The following is a 23,144-nucleotide window of genomic DNA, read 5'->3' on the forward strand; positions in this document are numbered from 1 at the left end:
AAGAGATAGAGAGGGAGAGGAAAACATGCTTTCGTCCAGTTAAAGGAATAAAACTCCAATGCACCAAACTTACCCTGCATCGCTAGATAAATTTGGGTCACTTTCAATGTCAAATATATCGATTTTGGTTTTTATCACAGAAAATCTTACTTCCAAAACTAGCTACGCATAGTTATTTAACTTATGAGGTTCAGCTTTTAAGATAGACATCTCTTCCAGTTTTGGTCGAGTTGTATACGATTTCTTCCAAGCTCCTCACCCTTGGTCATGGAGATTTTCTATATTGTTGATTCGGGGAGGTTGGTTTTATTCTGGATCGTGCAAGGGCGGGTTTTTACTGGCAATCAATTTGACGGTCTCGCTATTGAAAGTATTTTTGCATGTTTTCCATGCAAACATCCGTTTTTCGAACGGAATATTTCGATCCTGCATGTCAAGAAACTTTCATCATTTATGGTTCTTCGAGCTTGAAGAATTTTGACGAAAGCTTCGCATTATTTTTGGTCCATCGATTGCGGTCAAACATCAATAAGTTTCAGAATCCGTTTGTTTCCTTGGGATAAAAGAAATTGAAAAAATGGAGGAAAATTGATTTTGAGCTTAAGTACTCGTTTTTGGTATGATTTTTGTGTCTACCAACCCTAAAAACTATATATCGGGATGACTCACAATATTGAGATTCACCAAAAATTTAGAGTACATAATTGTTGATATGCTTGAACGAATTATGTTTTTAAAATGCTTATGCAGTGTATAAACAATTAATCGAAACTAATTTAACGAATTTATAGTTAATCGCCAAAGACAAACTTTAAAAGAAATGTTGCATATTATATTTAACAACTATACAAAGTGTAGCAAATTAGTAGGCCAATCCGTTAACCACAGATTCTTTGAACGAAAATATTTAAACTTTCCTTATGCGATGTTTTTCCTTTACGTTTTACACTCACAATAGAGTGTTGAAGTTGTTAAAAATATTTGTTTGTCATTAACTTCGGTACTTTTTCACATATTTTAATGAAAATTTGTAGTGATGCATAACTCAATGAGATGCACTGTTCCTATAATTTAAGTAAAAAAATTTGAAACCAGACTGGAAAGATCGGGGTCCAGGACACGATCCTCCCCATTTTTGCGCACGCCAATGGTGAACGAGTTTCATTTTTTAAATTATATATTCTGTTATATAATTTCGTTTATTGTAAAATTTTAATGTACTGCTTGTTTCAGAAGATATTTCAGCATATTACCCCTCACTGCTTGGTAGTCATTTTTCCTTTATATTGAAAACGTGGGATGAAATAGTAGAACAGCTATTTAAAAAAAAATCGATTGATTTGGGCAAAATTAAAGGGTCCATGGAATTATGAGGATTGGAAGAAGGTTATCTTCAACGATAAGTCCAAATTTGATGTCTGGGTCGGAGATATGCGTAAAAGTGCCATACGGACCAAACAAGAGGCCTTTCGCAAAGATTATTTTAAACGAACCGTTAAGTTGGCTGAAGACTAAATGATTTAGGGATGCATGACTACTAAAGGGTTAGGTCAGATGGAGTTTATAGACGGTACAATAAAAACTGGGAAATATAAACGGATATTACAAAGCAAATTACTTCTGAGCATTCGTCAGTTATGCCGTGATCAAAATTTCAACAAGACTGCGTTTCTTGTCATACTGTTCCTTCAGCAAAGCAGTAGTTTGGCGAAAAAAATATTATGTAATCTATTGGCCTTCAAGCAGCTCTAATTTGAATGTAATTGAATGCGCTTGGCAGGAAGTAAAGAGGTATCTAAGAAATAATCCTCAACAGAGCATTGAAGTTCAAAGATTAGCGATTGAAAAGATTTGGAACACAGTTACACTTGAATTTTGTGATAAATTGGTAAGAAGTGTTCTTGTCGGAATCCAAGCAGTCATTAAAGCAAAAGGCGATGTCACCAGCTATTCATTAGAGCTAAAATATACTGCGTCCTAATATATAGTTGTCAAGCGTAATAAGTAATATTTCTTAAAGTTTGTCAATCTTCGGGTTTAACAATAATTTCGTTACATCAGTATTCATTAATTGTTTCTGCATCGTATACGAATTTTGAAAATACAATTCGTTTGGAGTTATTAATTAAAATTTGCATTAAATTTTTGATAACTTGAAAAATTATAATGCGTCCCGATAATGTATGGTCGACTCGTATTTATGCCCACAGTTTTGAGTTTGTTGAGTATGCCAAAATAGGAACAAAAGTTTAATTTTTTGGTACTTTAAATTGGCAAAGCAGGTTTCTCGCAGTCAGATCCCCGAAGGAGCAATTTCAAGTCGGTAAATAAAAAAAGTTTTAGGTTTATTCCAAGTTTGCAAAATTAACCAAATTACATCTGCACCCTGCAAAAGGAGAACAAGCAACTTTTCAATAAGGCAAGCTTCACTGAATCGCTTCACGTTAAATCGCTGTATAAAGTGGGACAACATAGTTTTTCCAAATGCGTCGTTCCATTGATTTGCTAAACTTACCTATAAGCAATAAAAGACAATAATCAAAACTTCTCAATTCAAAATTTAAAAACCTTTTACCCGTAATCTTCGATTCCCGTCGCCTCATCTTGTGCGTAGGACCATCTAATGGTAAGTCTCTTCGATCAGAACACTTCCATTTTCTCCTGCAGAGCCATAATCCTAATATTCTCTTACACTTTCCATTTTTGAGTTGCGGTTGAACATGACGATTTTAGATGAGAAAATACTGGTGAGGCCTTCGTTCTATTTAATTTTGAGGGAGAGCACACTTCCGACCACCAATGGCATGAACACCACAACTTTCATTTTCAGTCGCTAAATAATAGTTGGATTAACACACACACACAAAACACTAAATGTTGGGTATATTGGTGACACATCTTACGAATCTTTGAAACAAAAAGACGTCCGATTATCCCGATTATTAGTACCAAATAACCAACATTTCGTTTATCGCCCCGCTACTAAACTACTGAATCATCTTCGAAACGATATTGGTACGAAAACATGCAAAAAACTTTACAATTTGCCTTTTGTAAAGGTACCAGTCATAGACCGAACGATAAAAATCATACAATTGCTTCTAAAAATAAAAAAAAAAATCTACAGCCTTTTTTTGCAACTGTGCAGCTAAGCGATCGAATCACGGTAAGGATGCACGACACGAAATAATATACTATGTATGTATGTATGTACTTGTATATATTCGAATTTAAATATTTCTACCTATTTGAGATATGGAAAATTTATTCCGCAACCGATAATTTTTATTTTATTTCATCTCCATGCCGGACATGCTTCTCTTGGACATATTATATTTACATTTTAATATTTCTATATACATATTGGAGATATGGAAAGTTAATACAATAAATGAAATTAAACTTGAAAATAAACAAAAATAAAATCTGGCGAATATGTTCTTGAATCTCTTACTAGAAAATATCGGTACTGGTGGAATTCTCAGTGTGGAAATTTCAATTTTCGAATGTAATTGAGGATAAATTTACATTGCTGGCATAGAGCATATGTCAATTGTTTGAGGCGACTGCGTTCAAAATGCCACCTTTGAAATCACATTTTATTACATCAAATTTCATAAATGACAAAACTGTTCATTCAATTTCAGAACGATTTCTGAGACAGAAACCACGCTACGTTCGAAATTTCGTTTTAACCAAAAGGACTTTGTTGTGCTTTGCTCCCTTGCTGGCCCTACTTTCGCTTTTTGCTCAGTTTTCATGGATTTAAACTGTGAAACATTGGCAAATTTCCACATCCGTTTGACTGTTGCAATAAACACGCTTTCCTAATTTTCTGGAAACATTGAAGCATCGACATAACTTTTTGATCATTGGAATCGGATGAAACATCGTCACGTTTAAGGTAATTTTTGTTGGGGCTCGGAGCAACTTGATGCTTTTAAAAAATTTTCCAGTCTTTTGAGCTCGGATACACTCTGAATTTCGATCTATCCCCTTTCATTAATCTGTGTAATTGAATTATCTCCTTGATCGACGTATTTGCCTTGCAGTCCTTCAATGCGCCTAGTTACACATTTCTAGACTTTGAACCTCAGATATTCGGTCTGACATCAGACCAACATCCCTCTCATAACAGTACCTCTGGCTCTAATTTACCTATTGTCAAATGACCGAATTTCCATCCTTCCATTAAATATACACCCTCACCGATCCTCCTCTAATATGTCTACTTCCAGTTCACCTAACTTAACGTAATATTCCTCATTACAAATTTTGATGTTTATTGATCAAAGACTTCTCGGCCACAGAAACGTTTTAGCCAAGGCACGAAAGTTCGTTCACATTTCCTTCAACGGAAATAGATCACCTGAACTATACCCACATAAGGTAAAAACCCATTGGTAATTACCATTAATGGGTTGTTAGACAGGTGCGTACATTGGGTAGCCCTTATAGGGTGGCGTGCGGTGACTCATTTCAAATATCAGCCTTGTTGACATGAATTCCGGCTTAGAAGGGTTGGTAAGGGGAAATTACGACTGGTGGGAGCAGATGCATTAATTCCTTATACGTCTGTTACCATGCGAAAATATATATGGGATTTTCCACCACAAAAAAGGCAATAAATGCCCTTTTAACCTAAATAATGCGTTAGAGGCCGATTGGAAACTCTCAGTTCGAGCATGGAGCAATAATTAAAAATCATCGAACAATTTAATCTAATTTGTCCCGGAAAATTCTGAAGGCGATTTACGAGGGACGTATCCGGGATTCACGGTAGCCGAGCTAATTTCGATTCACACTGTGGTAGCGTGCGCTGACCACAATCAAATAATGCGTGTACAGTATCAAACAATGCCTTCAAAGGATTTAAATAACAGAAACTGACTGGAAAATCCCATTGCTATTCTCTCAAACCAAATTAGTATTATGGATTGCTATGAACTACAAAATTCAAAGCCGAGGGCTTTGCACCCTGATGATGGATGACGAAACCACACGAGGATAGTACACACAGAGTTCAATAAGCTGACTAATTGTAAATTAAATATTGTAACAACAATAATCGAACGGTCGAATTCGTTTTGTGAATTCATTGAGTAATTGATTGAATGCATCCGTCATCTTCCTTCGTGATGACGGGGCCCCGCAATTCGGCGCATCATTAAAACTTCTTCTGTGCCGTATATTTTAATTGCGATTTTATATGAAATTTCTTAGCGTAATTTTAAATTATAGTATATTCGGATACCGGATGCATGGAACAGCAGATATAACAGTTTATTTTATCATGCTATATTCGGATGACGCGCCCATGGAACAGAAGCTTTAGTGGTTTGTTTTTCGATGGGAATTTTATTTATTACATTATTATACGTATTATAATGCGAAAATTTTGTTAATCGCAATATTTACAACATCGAAAATGCGGTGAGTTTTTATTTAAATCCTCAATTTAAAGATCTCAATAACTAGCTGAGTTGAAAAATCGTTTAAATGACCAAACCTTTGCAGTTTTGGGGATCCTACTTAAATCCTTGTTCGATATTCTTATTGACGTTTTAACATTTAATTTCTTAGTTCAATATTTAGTTTTTGTTCCCCTCGCAATTTAAGTTCAATTAACTTGAAGGAAGTGTTATAACTTTGGATCATATTACGGTTTTGATAACGGAGCCACGAGAAAGGAGGTTGTGGTAGTTGATTAGGGATTTGTGCTTAAGTGGAAGAGCTTCCGTCCAATGCACACGTCATCCGTCGATACAACCATGTTGGAAAATGTTACTTGCAGGAAATATGCGAATCCCTCCATTTGCCATTAGTCAATATGGACATACGATGACCAGCCTGACTGGCTACAAGACCAATGAACTTGTGACTAATGTCACACATTCTAACAGTAAGTTCTCAGTTGAATATTTTGGTCATTTTAGTGTTCATCATTTACACTCCATATCATGCAATTACAGTAATTTTAGCCAATGGTGCCGGATGACGAATGCATAGACTCTAGCTTTAAGCTTTTTTTGTCCCATGCATTCATTTTCCAACGTCGGACAACTGAGGAGACAGACTTTCCGCGCTATTTCTGGATCATGAATATACCAATCAGAGTATCAGAAGTAACGCAATAGGTGCTACGAAGGGAGAGAGAAAAACTCGAAAGAAAACTTAAATATTCGAAGGAAAACCTTCTATTTATCAAATAATACCAAGCAGCTATATCAGTGAAAGCAGTTTATTTTAAAATAGTCTTTTGCATTCAGTTCTTACCTTCGAAGTTTCCATGTTTGTATCAAAATGCTATCAGCTTAGCCTCCAATGGAAACAGACTGTGTAACTTTAAGGTATTTCCATTATTTACCAGGCTGCAACTCGCGAAACTATCTTTTGCTCCTATAGCCGGAAAGTTTCCCAATTAAATGCCGAAAGTTCAGAAGTTTTTCGCGTTCACTTGACAATCCCGCAACTAACATTAACCTCTTGGTAACTTCTACATCTCGCTTATTTTCAATGATATTTCCATATAATTGAAAATTTGTAGGTACAAAACAAACGTGGCAAATCTTTGGTGTTGAAACATTAAACTTATACAAGCACCACGAATGTTGGGGCTTTTCGAGTTTTAAAATTCCTGTCGCAGAGATGCTACAGCAGTTTCATTTAAACCCTATCTCCTGCTGGATTATTCTATGGATGGGTATATTCAAAGATAATGGGTAGAGAGCTGCGGAATGCTAAAAACCAGCCAGCACAGCGGATCTTATCAAAGCATTATGCTTTATCAAACTGAAATTTTGGGCTTTTGAGGAAAAACAACTTTAAGCTTTATCATAGTTTTTACACATTTGGCAATAAATACGGATCTGTCTTGAGCCTTTCCGCAAGTTCTGTTTAAATCTATGCGAGTCGAACGATAAATCTCGCAGGTGAACAATTGAAATTTACGCTTTTCCTGTCCCATTTTTCATTTGGCCGGAAAACAAAATACTTCGCATGTCGAATAAAGAGTTATTGTTAAGCTTTCAATGGTTTAAGTTTAAGCTTTAAAATTGAACTGTTTGGTTCGGAAGTCATATCATAAATCGCCATGAAGCGATAATATGAGGTAGTTACATTCTCGTGTGATGAAAGTGCTTACTCGTTATTCAGGACGCTTCAAGATAAAGTGCTTTATAAAACTTAATGCAAGTTTTTGAGGCAAGAGGTAATACAACGGGTCTAAAGAAGTGGTGAGAGGAACAGGAAAATGAATAGTTTACTTAAAGGCGGCTTCCCACGGTCCATGAGTTGTTGAGTTGAGAATACGAATTTATGTAAAAAGTAAAGATGCACACATTAAAAATTTTAATTTTAATTTTAATTTTAATTTTAGAAATTTCGTTGCTGTTGGCAGATTGTTTTTTGGTTCCAATTTTTGGGTAAGTTGTCGGCTTCTCCACGAAGAAGAGAAATATTCTTTGTGACCTTTTGTGGTGTGTATCTACAACTTACGTTCCAATAGAAAAGTAGAACTAACCAAAACAAGGTCCATCTATGAATGTTTAATAATTCTTTTTTCAAAATTGAAAATGTCCCGTGACATTTTTTGCGAAGCGGTGCTGTACCCGAATGCTGCAAAATTTTTATCGTAAAACCAGGATTACCTTCTATAATTTCTTAAAAAGCAGTGGCCATTTGGGGAACGATCTAAGTGTGAAATAAGGAAAGTTCATTTAGCGTATATTTCCGATTTATAACAATTTTAAAATTATTTCGAAGACCAGAAAACTTTCGGTTGAAAATTACGAATTGCTCCTAGAAATTTTTATAAATCACTGTGCTGAAGGTTTTTAAAAACAGTAGTGCACTTGGGTCATTTGAGGTTAGCACCAAGTGCAAAACGATAATACATGCATGTTTGTAAAGTTTTTAATATTAAAAATTCTGTTAAAATGTATTGGGAAGTGATACACCGCTGAACTTTTCATAATTCTAGTAAAATTTATCAAAAATCAGTAGCGTATTTATGAGAGGATAGATATGTGACACTAGAAGAGCGGATTAATTTTCTAAGTTCCCTAGATTCAAAATTTTATTACGCTCTATAGGAAAATGGCACGTCCGCAACGATAATTGTAAATTCAGAAAATGTTTAATCTAAAATCGTATTTTTTCAAAAATTGAGGGTTTGAGGGACTTGAGGGGGGAGCGAAGTCCTAAACGAGAATACAGTCGTAATTGGGACGTGGGGATATTTAAACGTTTCTTAAATTTTAATGGGAGATGATAGGCCATTGATTTTTTTATGATTATAAGGAATAAACTAAAAATTACAATGTTTACAAAAAAATGTCAAAAATCTGTGACGTATTCGCGGGAGGAAAGATTGATACGAAACTGGAGAGGAAATAGATAAATTTAGGTTTATTTGCTAAATCATATAATTCCCAGCGCATTTTTATATACAAAAATACGAAACGAGTATTTTTTACATTTGATAATTTTTGCAAAATTCCTTAAAATCACTGGGCATATTAATGTGTTTATATACTATACTGGCTGCAAAGAAAAAAACAATATAAATATTGAGGAAGTCTACCCTTTAGTCTTGATTTGATTGATCTGGCAACACACCTTTTTATGTCTTATCATATTCCCCCCATTTCACGGTGAGATCGAGTTCCTGAGTAGTGAACCCTGAATGGTTTTCCAGGCATTACCAGAACCTCATCAATTTCCAAAATAGGACATCTCTGAGCTTAATAATGAAACGACACCTCCGGGCTTCGTAAAGTATATATTTCTGGCAAAACCAGATTATTTCTTTTTCCAGATGGCCCGTATTTTCGGTTTTCGTTTTAATATATTATCTCCCGCAATATGTTGTTCTCCATTCTTCCGCCGCTTTAATATTCCGCAGGGCCTTTGAAATACCGATGATATAAAACAACAAAACAACCGCTTTGAGTCCGTAATTTTGTTTCCGGATAAATTTATTTATTAATTTCGGGATAATACCGGTTTACTGACAAAAAATGTCTCAGAGTTTAATTTATACCAAAAGTTGTGGGTTTAATCGGAGGTGGAGAGCATACACTCAATATTGACTCCAAACAATTCGGAACGAAGCTTCTTGCGGCGTTTCGCAATTTGACTACCTCCCGAAATACCAACGAAGAGGAATCAAATTTTCAAAGACCACCTCTCTTGAGAATTGCCCACAATGAATCTTAATTTTTTTTTTAATCTTTACTTATCGCTCATTCGTAAGATCTCGATCAAAATTCAGAATCATCCATGATACTCTATTCAACTCTGATGCATATTAAAGTGTCACTTAGGACCGCACCCCATTTAGCTTATTCGACATTTTAAGGATGAAAGACTCCCCACATTTATTGTCCAATTAATGGCACAGAAAAGAAGCCATGGAGTGTAAAACCCTTAAGACACTCATTCAAGGTTATTTCCCCTTCCTTTGACTTCAACTGAATTGATCGTAAATTCCCCATCATGAAGCTCTTTTTTTGTAAAATTATCTTCCAGATACGGCTGCCAGGTCTATATTGACCGTTAGTCAAATTATTATTATCACTTTCCCGGAATACATATCAGGAGGATAATTTTCATGTAGATTATTCTAATTAAACTTACGTTGACCAGCATTTCAATTTTGCGTCTAAGAACAGTAAATATTTTTGAGGTAGGTAAAGATCCGGTTGGGCAAATTTGTGCCAGTTGCAACTTTAATACCTTCATGTGGCTATAACTATAAGAAGAATTTACGGCTTTGGAGATTCCCTGGAACGCTCGAGATATTAAAAATTCCTCAGTTCAAACTATAAAATTTTCATTTTCACCCCATTAATCATTCGAATGTAAGACTATCCAACAGGAAGGCAGATTCTAATGCAATTTGAAAGGAAACTTGTTGCTGAATGATGCATTAAGGTGTACCAACTAACCATTTCTGCGTTCATGGAAGAGAAATATTACCTTTCCAGATTAGGCCAGAATAATAAAGCATTGCGGTTAGCGTCAAATTCGATTTGGACGAGGGCGGCAAACGGGCAACTGAAAGAAGTTAAATCTAATGGACATGGAAAATCATTTTGCGCTAAAACGTTTAGAATCCAATATTGTTTCCATTACGAGTCATATTATCATTTAGTTTGCCGGGGAACTGAAATCGCATTTATGCATTTTTTGGCCGCACCTCCCATATTGATTTGGAAAATTAATATAATTTACAATTTAGTTAATTTTATAATAATTCATTGGTAGTATTATTAGCGAGGAAATCAAACCGTTATCTGCGAGTAAGGATTATTCTCGATTTAGTTTTTAAATTTACACGAACCAGCCTGAACTAACCTGAACTATTGGAAAATGGGGAGAACTAAAAAAGCGCACGTAGAGAAATAAAAATTCCATGAAAAGAAGATATTTCCACGTAAGAGCAAATATCCATTTAGAGAAAAATTGCCATGTGTGTAAAGAAAAATTCGCGGTGGGGAAGATGTTGTCATACAGAAGTAAACAAAATCCACATACAGACGAGAATTGGGTCAAAAATTGGGTTTCTATGTCATGTAATTAATAGCTTAAAAACTGTTACATAAGTAATTTCTGTGTGAGGAAACCAAACATTAGCGATGGATTTCAAAAAAGTCTAGGATGATAAAACAGGGCGCGACCCCAGAAACAGGATCGCCCCGTACATTTCACCAGCAAATTCTTACATCTCATAGTATAAATTTTAAAGGGTATAAAATGTTCATATTGCAACTAATGAAATCTAAAAAAGTCAAAGGGCCATGGAACGAACCTGAAGTAACGTTCACAGGTGTCGGTTATTCTCGTATACCATATAGCAGGAATCTTGTACTTGTATTCACTGGTTACAAGAACATTACAGGTTCATTACACACTACATTTACAGTTAGTAGTGATGTAAAAAGCTGATTATATTTCAATTCGTCTGAAATTTATTTCTAAAAATCTCAAATCTAATTTTCTTTACGGCACTGAATTACTTCGCTACGTTACATCCTTCAAATGCCAGATATCAGGTTAATTCCTGGAGAAACCTGCGAAAAACCTTTAGACAAAACAGCATTAGATCTGTTTTGTGGAAGGCTATAAATTGCCCAATCGATATTTTTTTTATCTTGACATAGGAAAACCGCCATTATATACCCTCGTTTCATCAATAATTAATCTAATTAAGCACGAAGATCCATCGTTCCGGAGATAAAGCATATAAAACGATCAAGCATCCAAGGAGCTGTTTTAGAAGGCTTTCTGTGTTTGATGGAGGATTTAAAGCAGTTTGGTGGGTATTGAATCTTCAAACGAGCTTGATTGGCTCCATATTTTACGAGTTTTCCTGGTGTAAACTTTAGATAATAGGTAGAAGCTGGGTTGGGAAACTAGATTAATTTCAAATTCGAATTTTGTGGAAATACACTTGATTTAAATATCGAGTTAGGATCTAACAATGTAATTGGTATGAAAAAATGTATTAAAATAGTGGATTTTCATTCAATCGAGTAACACGTTCGTCGTTGCAACAAACCTCACATTTGACCTCATTCTTTAGAAATTGTTATTTATTAATTTTTTTTTCCCGGAATAGCACTGGAAGTGCCGATTTTATAGACTAGACTTAACCTGATTTCAAACATGTCTATTTTTCGTTTCCTTGAGGCGTGAAACAATTGTTAAAGTGCTTTTCCCTTCGCTATATCTAGTAAAATCTAGAGACCAGAAATCAGAATCGATCTATTAATTTTGAATTTTCTTCTGATAAAATTTGTATTTCACTACATGTTTCATGCAGAAAGATATACATACCTTATAAGAGCTTTCAAGGATCTTCGTTTCTGAGATATTTACAGTTCGAGTAACCAATATTTATCTCTGAATATACCTATCAATTATCCAATGTCTTGCTATTACTATTGATTTTTGCGCTTTCTGTCGTAGCAGTTTATTGGAAATTCTGGATTGCTTCGTTTTAAAAGTCAACGAAATGCCGCTGTCTGCTCGCTACATCAGGGTCAAGGTTTCCTACTCATTAACTCATTTTAAACTCAAAATTCAGGAATCTATTACTCGTGTTCGAATACAAGTTTTATAACACTAGTAGTGAAATGTCCTTACTCAAAGACGAATTTGAATATGAAAAAGTCTTGTTTTACTATTACAATCATTGTTTCCCACCACTGTTTTGATGCCGTCAAATTGTATCCAGCGCCACCTGTGTATGTCGCCTCGCATTATGTAACAGTTTTCCTTTATTATTTGGACATAGAAGAAAATGTTACGTACAGTGCTCGTTCTTTTACTAAAAATAGTACAATAAGTCTTAAATGTAGTTGGTAAATGCGTATTTTTTGTTGTAATTTAAGAGCGTACCATGGGAAAGGACGGTTACGCTTATAATATGCAGCAGTTGACACTAGCTTACAGTTATATGATACAAATCATGTAAGTTTTTATGCACGTCACAAACTTTTCAAAATTAATATGTAGGAGGGGCACAAGTTCCTACCACCGACTCTTTAGGAACTTGAACGTCGTATCAACAATAATAATAATAACAACACCGACAATAAATAACCAAGAGCACTATTTTAGTTTTCGAAAGAACGAATTCTTATCGCCAAAATTGACGAACAAAGAACAAAACGGTTTAAAACACGAAATTAAACCAAAACGTCAACAAATTAAGCGGCAACCCCGCAAATAAATAAGGTTATGTTTGACCTTCAAATATATCTTTATCCTTTTTTAGCACATTAAATTTAGATGACCTATCATTTTACGTAAGACGGCTTCCGATCGTTACATATTGTGACGTGATAAAAAGTTACGTCTTTTGAATCGTAGGTCGATTCGAATACTGGTGACAAATGCGAGTTTAAATGGTTAAAAATTAGAGATTTTTCGTTAAGAAAATTTCAAAGCGAAAATCTCACTAATATTTGAGCACAAATTGCTCAAACGCTTTTTTAAACACAAAAAGAAGTAGAGAAGAAAATAACGCATGATCTATTCGAATATCAATTTGCAATAAACATTCAGTTGGAAAGTATTCGAGTTGGAGGTGCATATTCGATTATTAAAACAGATTAACTCTCCCATTAGTAATAAATTCATTAACATACGTTCGTACCTACTAAAACCCTAGTTAGCTAGGAGGCATAATTAGGTTGATGCAGAGGTTAAAGCCGTCGAAATCTATGATACCGTTTATATCATATAAAAGACTTGCGGCGTTTGAGATAGCATTAATTAATTTGGCACAATGCCGCCCACACTCAAACGTTCGCAACTCAAACCCAAAACAAAACCTCGTGTCCCACTTTTATACAATTAAACCGGAATATTCCCAATTCTCATGCAACTATTTCAAGATAAGTCAATATTTCCATTAAAACTTCAGAATGGAATGCGCAAAGCCAATCACTGTGAACTAACTAACGGAGATAAATGCCACCTGAAAAGAAAATTAATAAACAACTTTGCACCTTTAGGCTTCGAAAGTTAGATAAGGCAAAGTTTCCATTTTAAATTGGTTTAACTCGCAAATTTCTAAAGTTCGGTAAAAGCCGAGGCAAGATATATTTTCGACTGCTTAATAGATAGTAAGAGTATAATTTCGTTTAAAGCTTTCAAACTTCTCAAGGTTCATTTAGTGGCGCTTACGTAACCTAGATACATGGAATCTCTCGCATATTCCCGAAAACCCTTTTAGCCTCCCGGACCTGAACAGTTGGTAAATAAGGCTTTGAATGTGGTCCCGAAGGATGATTACACGTGTAGTGAGTAATTGAAGTGTCGAGTTTTATTGAGAGTCTTACTTCGTCAGCCTTGGATATATTCCCCTCTTTAGGAAGGCATCAATCCTCATACAAAATTGAAAATGTGTATATTTTTTGACAATACATTTTACTAACGGCCAAAACCCAAATGGATTCCAACAATACCAGAAATAGCATTATGATGCAAAGCAAAACGGTTCTTCGCTTCACTGCCTCTGTGCTGGTGCTATTTAGCTCTGTTCCTTTTGTAAAATCCCTTTGAGATTTATACTGTATATGGCCGTCTATTACAATAAATGTTTTAATCCAACTGGCAAATCTATTGTCCGCCCATTACATTTCGCCTAAGAGGAATATTCAAATTATTTTGCCGATGGCAATTTATTTAAAGTTCAATTAAACTGGCATCTGAGTTAGGCCATCAGTCACTCGAGAGCTTAAAGTCGAAATGGGAATACATGGCAATTGCTGAAGCATTAAAGATGGTAATTGAGTATATAGAGAAGGAATATTTTAGATTTTCCTTTAAACGAAGAAATAATTTACCTAGGAAATTACATTTTTCGACTACTTTCATATATCTGCACGAAATTCTTTCCTTTGTCTTGAACATCCATAATGTGGAATATTACAACGAGTCTCCACAGAAAGGCTGCTGTAGAAATTGGGATTTTATAAATTTGTTCGTAGGTAGTTAAATAAAATGAGCCAAAAATAAAAGTATTGTCGAAAGCTCTGAAACTTCTGAGTATCCGTGAGAAAAGAGACATCACTTTGAAATTTTGTTTGAATATATTCATTGAATTTGTTCCTGCATTTCCGATATAAGCCGCAGTCCGAATTACATCGGCTTAAAGTGGCTCCGAACCTCATTTTTCTAAAATTCATACAGTATGTCACAGGATAGATGTAACGAAAAGACAAATGAACCAAAATTTTTTGAATTTTTGAACAACGGTTGGACGCTGAGTTCCCTAAAGATATGGTATACAAAAAATAAGTTTATTCCGTGTTTTACAGGGTTTTTATCACAAATTTCTAAAAATAATCACCAATAAAGTATTGTTATTTTTCAAGATACGAAAAAATTCGTCTAAAAAATTGTTTAGAATACTATCTTACATCTCGGTACCAAATTTTTGGAATATAGAAGTATTTTTCGATTTTTTTAAAAATTGTGAATCATACAAAAAACATCGTATAAATATTATAACAAATAATAAATATCAAATTTAACACATCAGATTTATACACCAACTAATTTAGCTATAGATTCACCATTTTATGGTAATTATTTATTCGATATAACCGCCAACCGTATCCACATATCTTTCGATCCTCTGTCTGAATTCCTGAAAACTGTTTTACATATGTTCCAACGTTAAAGAGTTCACATCATTTATAATTTTGTGCTGCAATATTGCTGCATCATTAGGAAGTGGTTCAGCATAAATTAATTGTTTGAATTGACCTCATAAAAAAAAGTCTAAAATTGAAAGGTCTGGGGATCTCGGAGGCCGCTTAATCGGTTCATTTTGAGTAATCCAATTTATACCTACATATTTTTTTTTCTTTCGAAAAATACTTCTATATTTCTCAAATTTGATACGGAGATGTAAGATTGCATTCTAAATAATTTTTTAGCGGAATTTTTTCGTATATTGAAAATTAAAGACACTTTATTGGTGTTGATTTTTACAATTTGTTTTTAAAACACCCTGTATAAGACGGACTCACCCGAATTTTTCAGATATTATAGTTTTACAACAAGCAGAACTTACTCCTCACACGTCATTAGAAAATTAAAAAAATGTTGGTCCATTGGTCATCTTATTACATTTGTCCTGGAACACACTAAATATTCAGATTTCACATCATAAATTGTATTTTACGATTCCATTATTTGGTAGCCACCAATGGAGATGACCTGTTATATGGCAAAGTTGGTGAGATTGCAAGAGATTGCAAAGAGTGTTCCACCATAGGTGAGTATAGGGCCACATCGGGAAGGGCACTCCACGTCTTGCTGGGGGGAGGGCAGCATCCAATCTGGATCAAAATGGAGCTATCATGAGGTAGCTTGACACTGAGGATATTTCCAAAATCCAAAGAAAAATTCATTCTTATCAGAAAACAATACAGTTCATTAGTTTTGTTGATGTTCGTTAGTTGTTGATCCTGATGAATGCTGAATATCTCCCTGGGCAAGGTTCGTACATAAAACCTTTGCACTTCAGCTTTTTTGCTCCTTCAAAGTTTCAAACATTACACACAATATCTTAACTGGCTTCGTTATTACATGTCTGTAATTAGGCAGTCTTCCATCTTCAAATGTAAGCAAAAAGTATGTCATGAAATCACTGAAACGTTCGAGAATCTCGAGCTTACCTCGGAAGCGAAATTCCCGAATTTATAAAGCCGATTTTCATTCATAAGGAACAATTTTACTATGAGCGTAGAAAATCATTGCATGCATACCCAGTTGTTGGTGGAAAATTTAAATTTCCTTGCATCTGCTAAATTTACACATGGTTCGAATAATATGTACTTCTTTCAATATTGGAGAATTCTGTTCTTCGAAGTCCAAATATCCTGTGACGATGTTTAAAAATTAATCTCTCCGGCCCTGTGCCTTTCAACAAGGCTCCATAGCAATCGCTTCCTGCCTTCACAGGGGCAAATTGTCCAATTTGGATTTAATGACCTGCTATAATTCCGTTCTTGATGATGGAGAGTGCTATGATTGTAAAAACGAACATTAAATGGTTTCAAACATTATATTATGGTTACTATTGAGAATCGCGTCTGTAAAGCTTAAGAACATAAATTTTGCATGAAGTGATCAAGAAAATTTGTGTATCCAGTAGGGAAAGTTACATATTCGCGAACGACGTTGGAAATTGATTGTCAAAGCTCAGGGGGAGCATCGGATGCCGAGAATATTATTTTCTTACCACTTTTTGAGCAATTTGAGATGAATTTCAAATGCGTGAGCTTTAAACCTAATCTTTAAGAGTGCAAGCATGCAGGAATAGTTTTTCTTATTTACTCTGGGTGCGAAGTAACGGATATCTTCGTATGCAGGGTGTCCACTTAACAATCCTTCGGACCCCTAAGGGTTTGTTTGTGAAAAATCAATTACGGGGATGTACACGAGGCTAATAAAGAAAATTTTAAAATTATTGGCAACTCTATAGGGTGTTTAAAGAAAGTATTATGTAGTGTAAATTTTTAAAATGGAAACACTTGAATTTTTTTCAGTTGCTAGAATCCTCTTTTGAGCCTGTGTTAGTTTTTTATTTTTTTTTACATCGGGATGCAGTGACTCAAAGCTACGACGTTTAAAATTAACTTTTAGACATTTGTAGTGCATCAGAGAAAAATTAATATCGCAGTAAGCTTAAGTTAGATTTTGATAATTTTCGAATGAATTCTCATGTAAGATCACATTAGTAGTGCATGAATCATTGTTTATCCAAAAACACACACAGAGTGTTCACATTAACAACTTGAATTTTCATCGTTTTAACCTCAATTTTCTTGATTTCTTGAAACAGGATTGTGAGTTTTTTATGACGCAGAATGAAAGGAAATTTAATTCTCTTCACTTTAGTATAAACTAATGTTATGTTTATTTTAAATCTAATGGAATTATTAATTATTTCAGAAAAACCTACATTTATGGCTATGTGTCTAAGTATGTAGCATGCTTTGCCATAGTTTCCATGTTGTTAGTTTCAAGATTTGATAGTTCCGATTTTCTGTTTCGTCAAAATCTTCTTCTTCTAAAGTTGACCCTCAAAATGAACAATACTCAACGAGAATATATTAATATAAGTTATGTAATTGGTTCATATCATGGAAATTATTTATTTGCATCTCGGGTTTATGCACTAAAATTTCCTAATAGAGGACATCCAGATGTAAGGAGGCTAGGAAGTCTAAAGGAGTGTTTTGAAGTCAAAAAGTGTTAATCAGGAAAATAAATTATATAAAATTAGAATTAAAAATAGAAACGATTGTAATTGTGTTCAAAATGTCTTCCGTCACTTTTCAAAAACACTGTAACGATTAAAAAGAATGATCTTCTGGTATTAGAAAGCATTTCCGCAAAAATACTCAGAAATTACTCTCAAATTCTCGGTTTCATATCTTCTGCTCTGTAAATATCTGATTTCAATTTGTCCCAAAAAAAGTAGTCCAAAGGAGTTAAGTCCGAACTCCTTGGTGGACATACAACTGGACTTATACAGAATTAGTAGTAATGTCCTTATTAAAATTTTATGTCTCTATTGTTCTTATAAGCATTGCCTACCATTTCATTTTCATTTAATTTTAGACCGTCTTCTTTTGATTTTTCTTTTTATAATTAACACTTTCTTCTTTCCGTCATAATTAACACCTTTTGTCCGATCAAAACTCTTTTAGACTTAAATCAGGATATCTTCTGTTAGGAAATCATTGTGCAGAAACGCCCGAGATGCTAATAAACAATTTTCATCACATAAACCAATACATAAGTCATATTAATAACTTCTTGTTGAGTATACTTTGTTTTTATGGCTAATCTTACAATAAGCAGATTTTGAAGAAACAGAAAATCATGAAAGAACTTGCAAATTTTAAAACAAACAACATGGAAATCATGACAACGCATGATAAACACGCAGATGCTTAACCATGAATGCAAGCTTTTTCGGAAATAATTAATAATTTCATTAAAATCCTAAGTCTAAGTTAAGTTAACTGCGATATTAATTTATTTTTGAGGCACTGCAAATGTCTAAAATTTCTTTTGAATTATCATAGCTTTGAGTAATCGTCTTCCAGGTCGAAAAAATCTAGGAACTCACAGAGGATTTTATCAAGTGAAAAAAATACAGGAGGAGCCATTTAAAAAAAAAACTTTATAACGCCCCGCTTTTTGGGGAAACCCTATAGGGTTGCCACTAATTTCAAAATTTCCCCTCATTAGTCTCCTATAAATATCTATAAATGAATTTTATATGAACTCAAAAAAACTAATAGGAGTCCGAGGAGTGTTACGTGGACACCCTGTACACTTCGTCTTACCTAGGACAATTACTTCTGCGGCTTCAAAACACATCAGAAAAGCCCCAAAAATCACTTCTATGCAGGAATGTCTGAAAAATTAATATCGCTGACGACATTCTTGGGTCCCTGGTGAAAAGGCAGTAAATGAAATTCCTGCTTGACATCTAATTTGCTGTAAAATCTCCTGGTGTCTCTTGGTCACTGCAGCTCAGTTGTTTTCATGATGATGACATCCTTTAGGGTTAAGCATTCAACCTAGTCATTTACGAGAATAATTAGGTATGTGACTTGCAGCTACAGTGTTGGTCATGTGGCCAATCAAACTTTGACCATAACGTCGAATAAATAGGACTTCGTGTATGCAATTTTGGCTACTAATAACTATGTCGATGTGATCGGTACGCAAATTGGGAACTATATTGGCATAATAATTAGTAGATCGCAATTAACGATTTTACTGTTTAATATTAGCTAGGCAGTTATCAATGTAATAAAGAACTAGTGTCCGATTCTATTGTTTCCTCAACAGTGGCCCGAAAATTTAAATTAGCGCCAGTCTCGAATAAACCAATTTTTGTTAGGGCTGCATATAAATAATGAAGGGTTTCGTTTGATATGGAGCCTCTAACGCAACCGGACCGGAAAAAACTAAGAACGAAAATTAGATTAAATTGTCAATGGGAAAAACTATAGCTTTCCTTTTGTTCGATTCTCTCAGTTTTCTGCGTTAACCCAATCAATTTTTTCCGCAGAAAAGAAGATTGATCCCCCGATGGAGAAAAAGTTTTATGACAAATTCGCAGTTTAGCTCGCAAGAATCGATTTAAACAATCATGATTAAATCATCGCATTCGCTTAAACGCCAAACTTCCGAACTTGTTAGCCAACAAAATTAATGAGCATCAGCCAACAATTGAGGCCATGGGGATTTAGTCCAAGGTTGGTGGTCATTTCCTTTGTGGTCAAGTGCCACCAGCAACCGTTCGAATCGGGCCTGAATGTGCCTTAAGTAAATGCCTAACCACCCCTTAAACGATACATTAAGTAATGAATTGCCGCAGACCCACGAAATAGAGATTCCAGCTTCGTTCCTAAAGCCTAAAACTAGGTTCTTTGCGTATACTCTGACAGAGACGCGCTTTTAAAGGTTTTATGACTCAGCGTTTGAAGCTGCAAATTCTAGTTTGAAATAATCCTAATGGATTGTTGGCAAATAAACAGTAAGGAGACAATTAGCAAATTGAAGCGGCTCCTTTTAAATTAATGTGCCACTTAATGTTGTTCGAGTCCGAGCATGGCCCCACCTTCAACAATTTGATGAATTAGGACGCTCTAGATGTGGAAACGTTACATTTGTTGGTCTCAGCGGGAAGGCCGTTTCATCGTCCAGAATTGTGGATTTAGTTAAGATTTTTTCTCTTCATCAGTAATTTTTGTATTATGCGAAATAATTAGACGGTGCTTAGACCTCTGTGCGACTGCTGCTCATTAGACACGGACACGACTCTAATGATCGTGATGATCACAAAGCAAAACGAATTAAATTTCCTGTAGCTACAATTATTGCCCGGTGAAAGTTTTAATTTGAAATCCAATCAGTTTATTTCAACAAATGCCCAAAAATTCTTCTTAAATGAGAAATCCCCCCGTCTCGCGTCTGGCTAGAGTTTGGTGATTTATCCACGAGCAGCAGTAATAAAATTATAAAACTTTGTCAATTTATCAATGAAGGTTCGCTTGAAATATTGACGAGACTCCAATATGTCTTCGTATAAATATGTCAGGTATAAAAGATCGGATGTAAAGTATTGACGGGAGAAAATATACGACACCTGCCCTAGAGCCAAAAAGGTAAGTAGCAAACAAGACTGAAATCATATAACTGAAAATCGATAGCACCTCTTGCAATGCCGAGGAAATAATAACGTATTATATTGAAGGTGTATTAAGGGATGTCAATAACTAAAACGTTCTCAAAGGTAGCACAAAACAAGGTAAAGTTACCCGACTCACTATGGGGCTTTTACGGCTTCGCATGCACAATGGAGTACGTAAGTAAATAAATATCCCCGTTTCAATTCGCTAAACCGTTAAATCCCTTGATGTTTATTTCCGAAGGAGAACCCTTCTCTTATATCCCATAGTGCCTCGATGCAGGTAATAACAGATAAGCACAAGATAAATAACAAAATAAAATTAAAAAAATAAATAATAAAAAAGTCAATAATACAAATCCCTTATAAGGTTTTCACTCATTTTCTTTTAGGCACATGGGGCCTGCTTTCGCTAAGACAGACGGGATTTTCGGATTTGGAGTGTTTTGACATAAAAATCCCATTTCCCGGCTAGATAGGAAAAACTACCAAACATATCAAGAGCTCGATTTTTGAGAAAATGTTAATGGCGAAAATCGAATTTCGATATTTTCACAGTCCACGGCGCTAGATGGCGTTTTTCAAATTTTAGCCATTTTCAAAATTCCTCATAACTTTTTTGTTTAGGATAATATTAAAATGAAACGCAAATATTCTTACGGGACTTTTCGATGCGGTTTCAGCGCCGTGCTTAGGTTTTAGTTACAGCGTACCGGTTTGTCAAAAACAGACGTAACTTTTAATTTTAAAAGCAACTCACAGACGGCTATGACTTTGAAAAAATATCCATAATTTTTCTTTATCTAGCCAGGAAATGGGATTTTCCTATTAAAACACTCCAAATCTGAACACCCTGTACACTGGTTAGATCCGTTTCAATCGGGCATGCGGCCCATATGAAGGATAGGATAGCAATAAGATCGCAAAATTTGAATTAAAAAAAAAGCACGTTTTTTTTTAGCAAAATACTGGAATATTTATTGATTTATAATAGAATATCCACGTTTGGGAATTAAGTATGCAACAATACATCTGATAAATGACCGCCGCTGCTTTAGTGGCATAAATGAACATTATTGACGAAATTTTGAACAATCGTCTTATATAATTGTGGCAGGGTAATTGTTTGATACCTCGTTCTGTTTGAGCATTTAATGCTTGGGTGGTCTTAGGTTGGTTGACATAAACTTGAAATTTCAAAAGACTCCAAAGGAAAAAGTCAAGAGGTGTTAAGTTGTATGATCCTGGAGCCCAATGCCTGTCACCATGACAGAAGATGACCTCTCCAGGAAAACTCACGTGTGACATCCTCAATGTTTGACGTTGCGATATGAAGATATAGTCCTGCTGAAACCACACATCCCCAAGAGCAAAATCTTGTAGTTGAGACATAAACCAGAGAGTTGTCACATCGCGATAACGTTAAATTATTTATCTTCACTGCATTTCCTGGCTCATTTTCACAAAAAAATGATCCAATAATTTCTCCAGACCAAAATGCACACCAAACAGTGATATACCTGGAATGGATATGTTCTTTATGATTTATTCCTGGACTTTCTAAACCTCAAAAGCGGAAATTTTGCTTATTCATGAAGCCACTGAAGTTAAAATAACTCTCGTGGCTAAATATTAGTTTTTCTAAAAAATCTGCATTCATTTCTGGCTTTGAATGTTCCAATAGATGAACTCACTTCGTTGTGCACGATCTGTAGACAAAAGTTGTTCAGTCAGTTGGATTTTGTAAGAATGGAGTTGTAAATATTTCATGAAAATACGATGAAGGATGGCTTTTCAAATCATGAATTCTTGTGCACGTCCACGAATCGAGGTCCCTGAATTCTTGCCCACACTCTGGCAAATTGCCGTGATATTTTCTTCCGAACGACTCCTACGAGGACTTTTCGTGTCTCTCACATCAATAACTGAATCACTACTTTCAAACTTATCGATGATTCTATTAATTTTTGATGTAATAAAAACATTGATACCTGATTGATTTAAAGAACCGGTTTTCTCGCATTCAAAGTCAGAACTCAAAGCACGTTGAATTTCTGATAATTCTTTTTTGAAAATTTACATGCTTTCGAATAATCCTGCGATAGTTGCAAAAATTTTGAAATGTTATGCGACAATAGCTTAAAATGTCTGTACGACACTCAAATATAATTTATGAAAACTCACATAAAGCTTAAAAAAATCTCTTGAAAATTCTGATAATTTTCACATTCAAGCATCTGTTTCACTATTCTGGCAGACTCTATAGATGGATGGTTAAGACATGACCCTTAAATAATAAGAGAAGAATTATCTGAACACCGAAGCACGCCCATTGATTTCCCAGCGCTCCACTTTTTCACTTGCGCATGAAATAAAAATTCGCGGCCCTAAAATTGATCCT

General features: G+C 34.9%; 1 protein-coding gene and 1 long non-coding RNA gene across 5 annotated transcripts in view; one reads left to right on the forward strand and one right to left on the reverse strand.

Annotated features, from left to right (window-relative positions):
- The window catches only part of LOC136340853 (uncharacterized), a 92,952-nt gene extending 89,957 nt beyond the window's left edge, over positions 1-2,995 (reverse strand). The window contains exon 1 of the long non-coding RNA XR_010732379.1: positions 2,576-2,995. This is a non-coding gene — a long non-coding RNA (uncharacterized lncRNA). The remainder of the gene's footprint in view (positions 1-2,575) is intronic.
- Positions 1-23,144, forward strand: part of Fas1 (fasciclin 1) — a 146,849-nt gene that overhangs the window by 1,327 nt on the left and 122,378 nt on the right. The gene's annotated exons all lie outside the window — the stretch shown is intronic.

This window comes from Euwallacea fornicatus, chromosome 8 (genome assembly GCF_040115645.1).
Source record: "Euwallacea fornicatus isolate EFF26 chromosome 8, ASM4011564v1, whole genome shotgun sequence".
Lineage (NCBI taxonomy): Eukaryota > Metazoa > Arthropoda > Insecta > Coleoptera > Curculionidae > Euwallacea > Euwallacea fornicatus.